This window comes from Notothenia rossii (genome assembly GCF_949606895.1).
Source record: "Notothenia rossii genome assembly, chromosome: 3".
Taxonomy (NCBI): Eukaryota; Metazoa; Chordata; class Actinopteri; order Perciformes; family Nototheniidae; genus Notothenia; species Notothenia rossii.
Window position 1 is genome coordinate 66,568,126 of NC_136901.1, and position 14,284 is coordinate 66,582,409.

The 14,284-nt window shown below is 42.2% G+C and overlaps 1 protein-coding gene across 1 annotated transcript in view; it reads right to left on the bottom strand.

Annotated features, from left to right (window-relative positions):
- Positions 1-14,284, bottom strand: part of gpc4 (glypican 4) — a 31,803-nt gene that overhangs the window by 14,570 nt on the left and 2,949 nt on the right. The gene's annotated exons all lie outside the window — the stretch shown is intronic.

Here is a 14,284-nt window from a genome sequence, read left to right on the forward strand (position 1 = left end):
AGCCCCCAATCACTCCAATAATAACACCGGCAACACACATAGGAAAAAACGTAATTAACAGTCGTAAAACTCCAAACACATGCGAAAAACATAAATAGAAAACCTTCACATGTACCCCAATCTGAAGCCGTTAAAGTCCCTGGAGGATTATTTCTGTACTCTTTTGAACTCATCACTGAAACTGCCAAGGGGGCCGCGAAAGAGGCCACGGGGGGACCGCATGTCACGAAGCATTCGCCGACGTCTGTCACTAATTGGAGCCTGGTGGTCTGCGACTCAAGCAAACCTCCAAACGGGCATCAACATTTGTAAATAATTAAATGATAAACTGTACTCTGCTCACAGTCTATTTACATACTAATCCAATCCCAGCGGAATGTAGGTAATTTGAGACGGTGAATAATACCGGGGCAATTTCATCTCAAAACATGGGAACGTATTTCCAAGTCTCTCTGATCGATCCTCAAATGTCCAGAGTTTAAAACATCCCAAAGCATACACAGAAGTGTAAAGAACAACACTTATACATTCAAAATGTTGTTTATTAATCTGCATATTATGCTCCCTACTGTAACATGTGAAGGTTTGCCAGTCTGCTGAGCATTACTCACACCGACTGTTGTGAATTTGCACGCCCTGCAGCCATAACATTCTCCTCTGTCTTCTCACCTCCGCCTAGGGTGTAATTATCCTGGGGGGTTCAGGGGTTGGTGCCATTTGTTGGATAACTTTCTGTTTTTGAGACTCTTCGTACCGAAGAGCTGAACCTGTGGTCTTTGACGGAGTCTGTGATGTTGCTTTTAAGGTGTGAAGTTTGACTTGTAAGCGTGACATCTTAAGAACAACGTTTTAGATTTTCTCAAATGTTTTGGACAGTTAAAGTAAATGGGGCTTGATGTGAAGCCACAGTTGACAGGAGTGATTAAAAGGCAGCAGAATAGCTGCATATTTTATTTGCAAAATCATAGCAATTGCTTTCTAAGTCATTCCCTTCTAAAATACTTTCCTGTTTCAGCATGCTGTCAAATCACCACTTTCTTTTTGTTTCCCCGTCTTTCATCTTTAACGACTATAAAACACTATTCTTTCACACAACTCTTTCAAAAACACTTTTTCTCCATTTTGGAAATCTAATTAGTTTCCTAGTGACCAGTTCAAGGTTTTGTAAATCAGTCATATGAAAGCAGAATTCCCTTTGTTTTTGTATCATCTCTCGGTAATAACTTCGGGAAGGCACCATTTTATTCAAACGGATGAATGTGTCATTTTCAAAATTATACCCATGCATCTATTTTTCACGATGGAATAAAAGTTTTCAAGACTCCATAATTGTGCAGGGTTTAGCAGGGAATCTCCCTATCTAGTGCTGTAAAAACTAAAGGCAAACTATGAAGGGAGGAACAAGAAGTATCTGAGCCACCAATGTCCTCATTTCTACCACAAAGTTTTCGCAGTACATTTAGGAAAATTGCTCTGGTACAATATGATATTTCCTCCCCATATTACAAGAAATCCTTTAACTAGGAAGTCTGACTAAGAGCTCAGTCTTATTTACAGCCTGGGGGGGAGCTGCGGAGGGGGGGGGGGCAACAAACATCCACACATTCACGCTCTGTACAACCGCAGCCTCTTGCTGAAGGGCGTCATGCCAGCAGTAGTTGAAAAAGGATTTTCCAAGTCCCTTTTTTCTAGTCAAAACACCCTGACCATTTCTTCATGCGCTTGGTTCAAATAAATTGGTTTTCTAGGAGTTTCACTTGTTAAGTAGAAAGGTAAAAAAACATTAAAGAATTCCCTTCTGATTCGAAAATGTTATTTAAAGCTATAATACTTTGAGTAACCAAAGTGAAAAAAGATTCTTCAAGATTTTCAAACCATTCTAAGTAGAGTAAAACCCTAACCCCAACCCATTATAAAACTGAATTTCCTGAGCCAAGATAAATGTAACACACGTCATACGTTGTACTGCATTTATCTTATACCCTAATTATCCTGTGAACATGGTGTGCTCTGTGGCAGAATGGCTGCTAAAGGGGGAAAATGTTCAACAACATTATGCTGTAAGCGGAAACCATTATTAGAGGGTCGGCTGTTCATATGGAGATAATCAGGGCAGGGCGATACTTCCACCTACTCTGGTTCTACACTTCAGCCTCTTACAAAAATAGAGTAATGACAAGTTTATAGCCGTTCGGGCTAGACCAATAATGCTTTTCGGTTCATTAGGGAAGTCCAGAAGAGCCTGAAATGTGCTTGCGGGGGACTTTTGAAAGGTATTTCAAAAGGAAATGGAGGGTAGCATTGCCAAACCTGTCTTTTTCTAGGCTCTAATGCGTTTCACTCAACTGCTGCTCGGTGAGAAGAAATGAGGAGAACATGTAAAGACAGACAAGTTGATGTTATAATCAGTGATTGATTGGGTTTTTTGAAAGTTTAAGACATCTTACTTTACATTATCTCTTGAATGTTTGAACGCAATAAAGTCAACTTTCTGAAGTACAATTCTGAGGTACTTTATTTGACTATTTGCATTTTATACAATTTGGGATATTGTACTTTTAACTGTAATTCATATGTTTGACAGCTAAAGTTCTTTGCAGTTTATTATTATTAAAACAAAATGTATTTAACTAATGATGATGTTTTATTATGAATTAGGATACATGGGAGTTTAAAATCCGGTTTCACTTTTACCTGCTGCAAAAATAAAATTATGTTCACATTATCGGATCATCAATTATAATACAGTGATATAATATAATGTATTTAATATGAAAATGCCCACTCTGTATAATGAGGACTTTTTGTTTTGGACTATATTTTGACGCCAAGACTTTTGTACTTTTTCACAAGTAGAGAAATGAATGCAACATTGCTGTATTTATACAACTACTTCTCAATACGAAAAGGATCTTAGTATTTCGCTCACTTCAGGCTGAGCGTTAGGGGAGTTAAGTGTTAAGCAGCTCTCTCCTGCAGAGCGACTGTTGCATCACCTGGACGTCTACTGTGTTCTCCAGAAGACATGCTGTAGATGTGCGGCCCCTCGCTGGGAGTGGCAATAGTTTTGAGCATGAAGCTCCAGCTGACCCATGACTCAGACATTACACCACTCTCTTAACTAGGCTGTAGCCTTTAAAACATGTAACTGAAGTGGGCGACGGTTTTAAACTTTTAAAGTTAAGTAGTCAAATATATTTTACAGCGACTGTTTGAAACTGAAACCAGAACATCTGCATTTCTGCCTTAATAAAAACATAACTGTCTGCCTCAGTTTGTTTTAGTGCTGCTATTTGGATTCATTGTTCACATATGCTGAATTTGTATATTTGCTGGTACAGACCGTGTTCGAGCCCATATATATATTTCTTTGAATATAAGCCGTTTTCTCTTGCTGCTGCAACAGCATCGTTTCCCCCATGAGGTTCACAATAGTCATCTAATGCAGACTTGCATATAAACCAAGGAGATCATTGTAGTTCAATAAATCACATGTAGACTAGATATGCACGGGTTGCAGATATAACCGCGGGCACGTGAGCATGACTAGTCATGAAAATAAATGAATAGCGGATGGGTTGCGGCTGGTTGAAATAACACATCATTAATGAGCAAAAATATTATTGGGCTGTGATTACAGCCCAATAATATTTGTAAGAATAAAATGTTATTTCTGAATAGTAAATTGCTGCAATGGACAATTTTGTGATCACGGAATTATAAAATCTATTTAAACTCAATAAAAGTCTTTTTTGTGTCTTTCTTCAGTAAGGAGCTGTGTAGTAAGCAGGACGATGTACCATGAGCGCGACATTGTTGCAAAAGAATCAGCCTAACAGAGTTCCTTTTGCAAATATCCTGTTCACTGTTCATTTTCCATTACATAGTAATAGAGAGCAGCTGAGTCCCATAAAAGACGGCTGTAAAGTTAAATAGGCGTATGACTTAATATATTCTGTACATAAAATACAGAAATTGTATAGATACATCCCTTCGTACTAACGCGACAAATTGGGTTATTGTTCGTTCTGTACTTTACTTCATCTTTGTACTTTGTTTTACTGGAACTGTTTGTGTGCATTGACAACTAAGTTATATCCAGGGGTGCATATAAGTGGTAGGCAGGTACGAATGCGCGGCAAAAATCTGAAATGCGTACCATCACTTGTGTCACAAAGCGCAATTGCGTACCGACGTACTTGTGAAGCTTTTCCAGAAGGCTGTTAGATCACCGGACGACAGAGTCGGTCTCCGTGTCCACAGACAGGGCTGCTGCTAACGTCGGTCTGTACAGCAGCACTGCGCTAAAACAGCTGATCACAACGTTCACACGCTCTGTGGTCCGCCCCCCGTTGACATTCGCGATACAGAAGGCTTCCTACTCCACTAGCACCCACCCCGTTGACATTCGCGATACAGAGGGCTTCATGGGAACTTTGAGGGGAGCCAGAAGTTGGAGTACCAAACACTGACTCCAGGTACTCATCTGAGTACCTCACTGAGAAAGTTGTGTGAAACCCTGGTTATATCTAACTTTGATCTAAACTAACAAAGCAGTCCAATACATCTGACTTTTGCCTCTATCTACAGCGTGTAGTGTTCATCATGTAGCTTTGATACATTAGTTTGTCAGCCGGCATGTCGTCAGCTGACCAGAAGGCATCTGTCCCTCACATGATGAGCCACGACACTACTGTCGATTTGAGCCATGATGATTCAGCGCCAACCAGAAGTGCTGGAGGTTAATTAAAGAACAATCACACAGACCCTCTGTAACTTTATAAATAACAGGATCTACTTGTGGGAGGAAGCCTCTCAGTAGTGGTGAACTAGGGAAACGTTTGCACCGCTTGTGACATGACAGATTTACTACTCTTAGAACAATGCTCAACATCCATTTATGAGGCAGGAAGTGTTGGTTAAGGGGGAGAGTAGTCTCTGGAGTGAGTATTTTCAGCTACCAGCCAGCCACAGGGCTTTGGATAATGTCTGTGTAAAATGATGTTAAATAAATAAGTAAATAAATCGGGAATTAAAATCTCTTCCAAAAACCAACTGTCAAAACACAAAACTGCCAAAATGTACTTGTCACACGGCATGACTGATGAGAAAGTGTGGCAAGTCTGAGGCAGAGCAGAACTCATTACAACCTCCATGTCTCTTCATCTGCTTTTTAAACACATTTACTTCACAGAAAACTCTAAATGCAGACCGAGTCATTCAGAGTGAGAAATTGTCACGTTAAAATGTTTATCCGCACTAAATCCTCCACGTTTTGTCCGACGTGAGGTTGTTTTCCACAAACAAACCCCTCTTACACGGGGCTCTGTAAATCTGAGCCCTCTGCCACCAGAGTCCATTTCTGATTACTAAACCAGTCCGGGCCTCTGGCCAATTAAAACTCTCAGTTTGTGAACATTCCAAAACGCTGTCATCCATGAACATTTACCCAGAAGCCCCTGGGGAGATTCCACAACATTGCCCTGGCCTCTCGCTCTGTCTGTTTCCCTCTCCCGTCACGGCCCTGCATCTCCGGCTTTGTCTCCCCACACAAAAGCTCCCTGCCTACACCACTTCCCAGGTCACTGCTTTGTCAGGGTTTCAACTCGCTCCTGGACTTCCCAGAGTACATTTACCAAGTCAGAAAACCAAATTCCAACCACTGGGGCGGCTCTCAAAAGTTCACCTGCTGCACAAAAATACATGAAACCATTTGTGGTCAAAGAATGGACCCTGTTTGACTCATTGACCTCTTGTTGTGCTGTGGCATGAAGCGAGTTCCATAAAGTCTCTTGATAGCAGGGTGGAAATGTGGGAGGAAGTCTGAGGCTGTTGATTCAACTGTGCTGGGCAAGGTTCTTGTGCCAGCCAAAAAAAACAAAGGTCTACAGCTCATCACCTAGGAAATGAAGGCATCTTGCAGAGATCTTTTTGTGAAAATATATTAAAGAAGAGCGAGAGCTCAAGTGAAGAAATGGGACATTAGAGAGTGGAGCGGAGTGGAAAGATAAGATGACCTGGAGTTCATTCATCTAGACAAGTTGAATCAGATTTCAGTGTCAATCCACTCAAATGCTGTGCACTTTAGTAGCCTTCTTAGCACTTCACAGTACACATTTGGCCTACAAAAAGCATTATGTTCTTCAAGAGTTTGAGAAGGACAAAAACATAGACAAACAAAGAAATGGCATCATGAAAAACGAGAGGTCAAACTTACAACACCTGTGCAAGTTCGGCCTTTATGAAAAGAGCCGGACGCCATGAATCATGTTAACATAGTTATGGGGAATTCAAACTTCAAACAAAAATGGTCTGTCTTTGGGACAGGCTTGAATTTAGGCTTTTATAGCAGGCTCCACAAAAACGTAGTGCAACTTGTTTGACTTCCTTCTGGTAAATACAGCAACCACAGGAGATTGGCTGGACTGCCATAAAGACCTGTGCGGGCCTCAGCATTCAGCCAGATGGTTTTCACATGAGGGCCTGAGTCACATAATGTATGGACTTCAGATTCATGCATACAGGAAAAAGCAACTTTCCTTTCCTAACGTCCCTCAGCTGGGAATCTTTTCTTAACAACATCCATCAGAGGGAGTTGGAGGCAATGATTCACGTCAACAGCTGGTCTACTCCACATCTTTCTTTCAGGTTATGTGTCTTTTGATGAGCCGCAGAGATGCCATGTTTGATCTAGTGCTTTTACTACAGATTCCACCTTTGACGCTTCAACCCCATCCTTGTGTGTGTGTGTGTGTGTGTGTGTGTGTGTGTGTGTGTGTGTGTGTGTGTGTGTGTGTGTGTGTGTGTGTGTGTGTGTGTGTGTGTGTGTGTGTGTGTGTGTGTGTGTGTGTGTGGAAATGCAAGTGAAAGACACAGTGAGACTGTGATGTTTAAGATTTGCAGAGACAGGCAGACAAACGGATAGGACAAGTTACAGCACAGCGTGATTATCACAAGGGAAGAGAAGAGGAGGAGAGAAAAAAGAGAAACAAAAGACCTTCCTGGCTTGTCCCTCTGCACCAGCCCTCCGTCTTTCCACTGACTCATGGCACACAAATGAAAACACACTTTAAAAAAGGAGAAAATGAAAAACACTCTTTACTTAAGGCCAAGTGCTTTTCCACGGGACCCTGCACAAACACTGTTGTGCCGTCAGAGAAATTGACTACTGTTGAGCCTACAAATGGGTCTTCTTTGAGATGTTCTTACACACTGCTTGAGAGACGTGCATTCGACTATCTAAAGGGGCTTTACACTTAAAAACTGTCTTTGTGGCCTTGTGAAATATGCATGTGCAAGTTCCAAATAATGACAACCCTCCTCCAACTCCTCATAAAAGAATTTGAAAAATCCAACTTTGTTGAAACATATGAGAGCTTTTAAAAAGATTTGACACGCAAACATTACTTTTCATGGTTTCCAGTAAAAGCCAGCGAACCCCTCCTAAGGACAGGGAGCTCTTTGACAATGTTTATAACAGACATCCAAAAGCAGCTGAAGTCCACCAGATGTTGAGGCAGGACGGGGCCCGGCAAAGCCCCCCAGGCAGAATGAGGTCAGGTACAAGATCAGGTTTCTGGAAGCTCAAAGCTCCAAAAGGGCAACAAAGATTCTGATATACCTGTTGGGTCTTACGAAACTGGACACCGGCAGGGGCGGTGGGAAGAGAAGCACTCATCGCGGACTGTCAAAGGGACGAGAAAGTCTAAACCCAACGGTACAATGGTCTAATGGGCCACAGTCATGGGTGGCCCATTGCACCCTTAAAGATATGTAGCGACTCTCGATAAATCAAAGCTACTTGCTATTCTGATGATGTAGAGTACTGGCGCGCTGACTCGCTTTCCCACATAACAGCAACTTTCTCTGCCAGCAGAAACCAACCTCAAAACACGCTGACCAAATGATTTGCAGCTTTGGAGCCATCATTTAACAAACTATTTAATCCTTTCATGTGTGCGCTTTCCCCCCCTCCCTTTCCCTTACCCGCGCTCAGCCAGCAAGACGTCTGCCATTGTTTTCCTCATGCTTTAAATTTGAGTTGCAATGACCTGCTTTTAACACATGGCATCAACCCGTCAGTCAAATTCACAGAGATGTGTGAAGCTGCCAAAGACTTGTCAGGAGTTTTTTGTTTGACAGAAGAAAGGACTTTGGAAAAGCAAGGAAGAAAAAAAAACTAAAGTGGGGTTTCTGATCTACAACAATATCATTTATTTTAAAATACATGCAAGAGTGAGCAACACACGGGGGGATTAAGTAAATATTAGAAAACCTATTATGCTAACTGCAGTTTGGAAAAGTGAGCTAAGTGTGAGTGACTTCCTCGTCAGTGGGAGTCTTGATGTAGGCCTTGGGAGTAATTAGCAGGGATTACAGCTCGCCTGGCCAGCACCCAGCGCTGGGGTTTCAGCCCAAACACCCAGGCTAGTCCCTGGCTTCGCTCCCTCGCCGCTCTCACTTACCGCATGGGCCTCTGGCGACTCCTAATGATGATCACCACAATCAACACGGACATCCATCCCGCTGCGGCTTCGTAGGAAATCAATTAACCTTGGTTGAGTTACACCTACATCATAAACCGCGCTCCCCCCCCCCCCCGCGCTGGTTGCTGCGCGGCGCAATGATTTCAGTGAGAGAGCGGAGCCTTGTCGTGTCAGGCGAGGGGGTTCACACTCCACCCCTGCAGTTTTGGGATCAGGGCCCGCAGCCCCCTTCGCCACACTCCTCACAGCTGGCTGAGCAACACCAGCGCCCGAGTGATCAACACAAAAGAAAACAAAGAGGCTCCAATATCAGAGGAACAAATAAATTAAACCACCAAGCATCGACTGCACAAAAGGATAAAGGTAGTATGTGTGATGAATTCACTGATATTCCAGCCTGATATGGGGCCCATGGGGGTCTAAGACTAGACACGGAGACAAATACTTAATGTAATTTGGGATAAAACTTCCTCTACTGGTATTTACATGAGCCAAGTCACTTTACCAAACACTGCATGCGAGCCAGATTTGAAATACTTTTCTCTGATTCAAAGTTATAGTGTACTCCTCTACTTGGTATCACAGGTGAACATTTGTTTTTAGTGCCTACTTAACATTTAAAACTCTAAACAAAGTGTGTTAAAAAGGGAGGAGGTGTATTTTTGGCATGTTCATCATCTAAAATGCCTTTTTCTGCACAGAGAAAAGGTTAACAGCAGACAAGAGGGCTTGATGCCAGCAAAAAAGCAGTAAACCACCACTGATGGTGAAAAAGAAGGGGAAGTCAACCAGGGATGACGAAGAAAGGAAAGATTAGGAATGAAACCAAACCTCCCAGAGGAGCTGCTAAAGAGCGAGCAGGGGGAGAGGAAAATGAACTGTCAGACGGGACAGAGTGAGAAAAAGAAAAAAAAGAGACGCCCTGCTTCAACAGCGTGCAAACGGGACGACGTGTTAACAAGGAGTTTCAGGGGGTCGCTCCCCTCAACTCCAACCACAAAGCCAGATCATGATTTCTCTCAGATCCACCAAATGATAGTCAAGTTTAACTGGTGCCACTCATGCCAAACAAATGTGGACCCTCTGGTTAAAACAGTGTTCTGTGTTAGACAGGCATGGTGCTCGGTGAGGAGCAGGCTGTGTGTACATGCCTGTATGACTGTGCGGCGATGAGTCACAGTGCATGAAGTTACCTCCCCGGATTCCCTAAGCCTGTGTCATACACACACACACTCTTAATGGCTCCTGCCTGGCCCAGCACTTCTCCTGGATATTCAGATAAACTTGGTGCCATACTCTTTCCTGTCAGTCAAATCCCCCCTCTCTTTTTCCGAGAGTCCCTCTTTGTTGCCATGTGTTTCCCAGCTCCGGAGTTCCCTATGTGCGGGTCTTGGTGGTCCGGTGAGGAATGTGGCGATGAAGGAGGAGGGGAGGGGGGGGGGCTTGGGCAGGCCGGACTAAAAAGGGGGTGCTCAAATGTTCCCACACACAGCATCCACCCCCTACTGATCTGTCACTCACTTGGCCATTTTGGGGGTGCAAAGCAAAGGATGCAGAAGGATGGAATTACGGACGCTCAGTCGACACACGGCTATTGAATTGAAGCTACACTTGGAGCATACTAAATGAGCGTGAGAGGGAAACTTAAGAATCCACAGTCCAAAAACGAGGTGACTAGAACACCAAATCTGATCTAGAATGACATTTCATCCATCGGGGGGAACCCTACATAACAAATCCAGGTAGTTTAAGAACCATTGTTGAACGTCTTCCCTCCACTGTCGGTTTTTTTTGGGATGCAGTGATAAGCTCATTTGTTTGGGAGCGACGATAAGGCAGCTGTTGCTGGCAGAGCAGAACAGGACACCACTAGCCCTGATCTCCAAGCTGCAACGCTGCGATTGCAGGAAGTTGATAAGAGCGGTGCGATAGAGCAGAGCTGGCAGGCACGTGTAGCTGCCCCCCCCTAACTCCCTCCCTCCCTCTGAACCCATCTGGATGCTGCGAGACACAGCTAGGCTCCCCCGGGTTCATAAAAGCTCAACCTCATGATACCTAAACTCAATTATCCTGAAGGCTCGCCAAACAGTTGAGGAGGAGATGTCACATATAGAGGGCAGAGAGCAACAGGAACCATCACATTATTGCTGCTTTACTGATCTCCGAGGATCCTAGCGGGGCAAAACCCCAAAAATATGAATGGTTACATTGACCTGCCCAAGGGTTGAAATGAATATCTGATAACGCCTGAACAAAAAGTACAGCAATTGCTTGTCAAAAGAAAACTTTCATCAACACCTGTTTTTCAAAAAGGCATATAAGGTTGCAAAAGTATATCCAATGTCCCAGGAATGTTATCAGGAATTACTGTGCATGCTCTGGCTTAAATGTTGGGTTTTTATTTAATATCAACCCCACCGCACACATGTGTTCTTCATTTTCTCCTCAAATCCATCATTGATATTAATGTTTGTGGATCCTACTCCTCTTGGGACAGAACGATGTTGTGCTAAGAAGAACTTTTCATTTAGACTCAAAGCAACCAAACAAAAACGTTTATGATTTCAATTTGTTTTTTTTCTTAAATGAAATCCAGATTTCAATGTTACAAAGTATTACGTTTACCACAGATTCAAGACTCGTGCATTTGCTACTGGTGTAATGTTTTTTCAAGTCTAATCCTAAATGTAATTTTACTGCACTGAGAGTTTCTCCTTATGACTATCATGATGAGGGAGGCTCGGATGTGTGGATTTACCGTTGGCTGTGACCACACCTATGGGTGGGACGTAGATTAAATGACACACCTGAATCTGTTTGATCCTCTATGCCTGGCTCGCAACCAGTTTGCGCTTTAAACATTGTTCTTCTTTTATGTACTAATTGAGAAAGAAGAAAAGGAGCATGTAATGGTGTTGTATCTTTTGAAAACATAGCCCGCAGTTATAATTGTTGGAAATTTGGAAGTTAAAATATACTGCGTTTTCAAAATAAGAAAAAGTACAATGTAAAGCATCTTGTCAATTTCTTGAACAACTTCTAACACGTCCTTACATTTATTTGTTCTTTTGACAAACATAATAATGTCTTCAAGAAAGTGTACAAAAACAGATCCACATCTCAACTTCATACCAATTTGCACATTTTAAAAGCCACCATTGGATACTCTTCATCGCTTTACCATTTGATTCAATATCTGCTACAACTTAAAACTACTTTATCTGTTTTGGACTCCTGACCTCCCTGGCTTCAGGAACAGGAAGAAGCTGCATGTTTCTAAAACAGATATCAGGATGAACAATGCCCTTATCATAAAACCTCACCTTTCTGTTTCGGTTAGCTGCTTTGGGTCTTTGGACAACTATTACAGAGACTGTCATTTTATTACTACCACTTTCTAAAATGACTGGCAAATGAAATACCGTTGCTGAGAACAGCACCGAAGTGGTTCTTAATGATAAGACTTGCAAAGTGTTTCACATAAAACAAAGAGGGCAGTTTGAGTTTTATGGGATTGACCTTGCGAGGTGAGTAAGACACTTGGCTGCGGGTTTATTAGTTAATTATTACAGGTGTTAAAATACCAGGCTGCAATTGAACGGAGCAGAGCCGCTCAAATATTGGTCTTTGAGCTATAAAAGCTCCTGCAGACAAGTGTGTGTGCCCTAGTTCCCTGCTCTTATCTTATCTGCTGAATGTCATTGCAATAACACAACCTGTTATTTCCCGAACCGTGAAGATGCAGGGCTTGCAGCCACCGGCTAAGGGGGAAAGAGTTCTCAAAATGAGAGGCTGCAGAATGTCTCAAGCTTACCGGGAGGCCAACGCACTGAGGTCATGCACGCTTTGAGTTTCAGTCATAATGCACTGAACTGATTATGAGCCGGGGAAGCTCCTCGTGCTGAAGGGAGGGGAAAACGACCCTCTTCTCTTTGATCTCTGCCATTGTTCCATACCTGAAGCATGACATCAAGCCCCACTGCCAGAGTAAACCAAAACAGATTTCCCTTGAAGAGCAGTAAGCAGTGTCCAGCCCTGCCATGTAGTAGCCTTTGACATGGCAGATACCAATCTGGTCAGTGTTAACGGCTGTGAGCCTGAAGAGTCCATGTTGCAACTGTGTAACCCTACTTAGCGGATACCTTTGAACATTTATGACGGTATCAAATATAACTGTTAAGAAAAAATAAACATTACAGTGGGTGCAGTGATGACCTATTTTTGTAGGCTGACCCTAAAGTAAGAACAGCAAGGGGTCTCTCAGCAGAAGTCAAAGGGATTTTTCAATTGGATTTTGAAATATTACAGAAAATATTCTCTACAAATAAGCCTTGTTTTGTTCAGCAGGATAATCTCCACATATTGGTATATTTGTATAGAAGTTGTAGCATAAATGCCATGACCAGAAGTGAAAATGCTATATAAGCTTAGGCTATAAAACATACTACATCCCAGTTGCATGGCTTTACATCCCCTCCGCTAAGGTACATTTGGACTGGTGTGTCGTGTTACTCGTTAACAATCAATTTTTTAGATGCGAAAAAGCTTCAGACATTCATAAGTGTGGTATTTTCTTACGTATTAAAGTTCTAGAACAAAACGTGAAAATCTCAAAAACCTTGTAATAAACACAGACCTTATTACAGGCATCTAAACACATTAAAAAAACATTGAATTTAAGTCAAAACTACCAGGAAATGCCAACTTATTTATGGGGTTTAGGATTGCAACACTCCATTAGCAGATTGGTTCAGGGAGTTAAACCACCATTTACATTCTCTACGATAACGATCATTATTTATCTGTCATCATTAGATCTTCATTTATTTCCCATTTAAGTGAGGTATTCAACCACAGGCCCTCAACAAATCATCCTCTGAGGCAAGAAAAGTTTGAAATGAGGTCTTGAACTGCTGCCACGTGAGCGGTAAGAGATTGATTCCATGGGATCAACGAGGAATTTCTAACTGCTCTTCCTCTGTATGACTTAGTTATGTCTATGCCAAAGTAATCAGGGTTTCCATTTTAGTTTAACTGCATTAAAACATATTTTCCGAATCTAAAGTCTGGCTTTGGCTGAGCCCGTTGGTAATTTGAATGGTAACAAACATTCTTATCTCCGCGCTGCCAACAATAACACAAGATGTCTGTGGTTATGAAACACAAGATTTAATCCTGTGTCTCCAATAAGACTCATATTATTCCACCAACCTGATTTATGATGCGTGTATCAAAGGAGGTAAACATGTTAAAAACTCCTTCTGTGACAACTTGCAGAGATACTGTATGATTTTCAAAGTGTGTCTGCTCCAAAAGTCTGCGCAGTTATGGTTGGATTGTATCACAGGGGCCCATTATTTCAGGGAAATATTCTGATCCAGCAGTCTTATGTGGATCAAAGTTATTTTACTACATCTTATACTGAGTATTTGAAATTCTGCAGATGTTGGAAGTGAAACTGCCTTTTCCAATGATCTGCGACTTCGGTTATTAACTTTTCAAACTAAAATGGTGGTTTAAGTATGCAGGAAATTAAGGGTCTAACCCTTCTGTAACCTCACATCCAGTTCAATTAGAGAACAGATTCCGTTATGATAAGAAGAGAACTCATGTTTGGAGTTCAATGCATTACAAAATGTAGAACTAATTCTCTGTCAAATCTGGAGGCATTCCTACCCAGCAACTGAAACATTTGAAGAGCTTCCGTATGTTGTTTTGGCTTTCTGCAGACCCCCAACTCTCTTTAATGACAGTAGACCTTGTTGTTTTCTATGGATCAATTATCTCAGTCTCTTTCA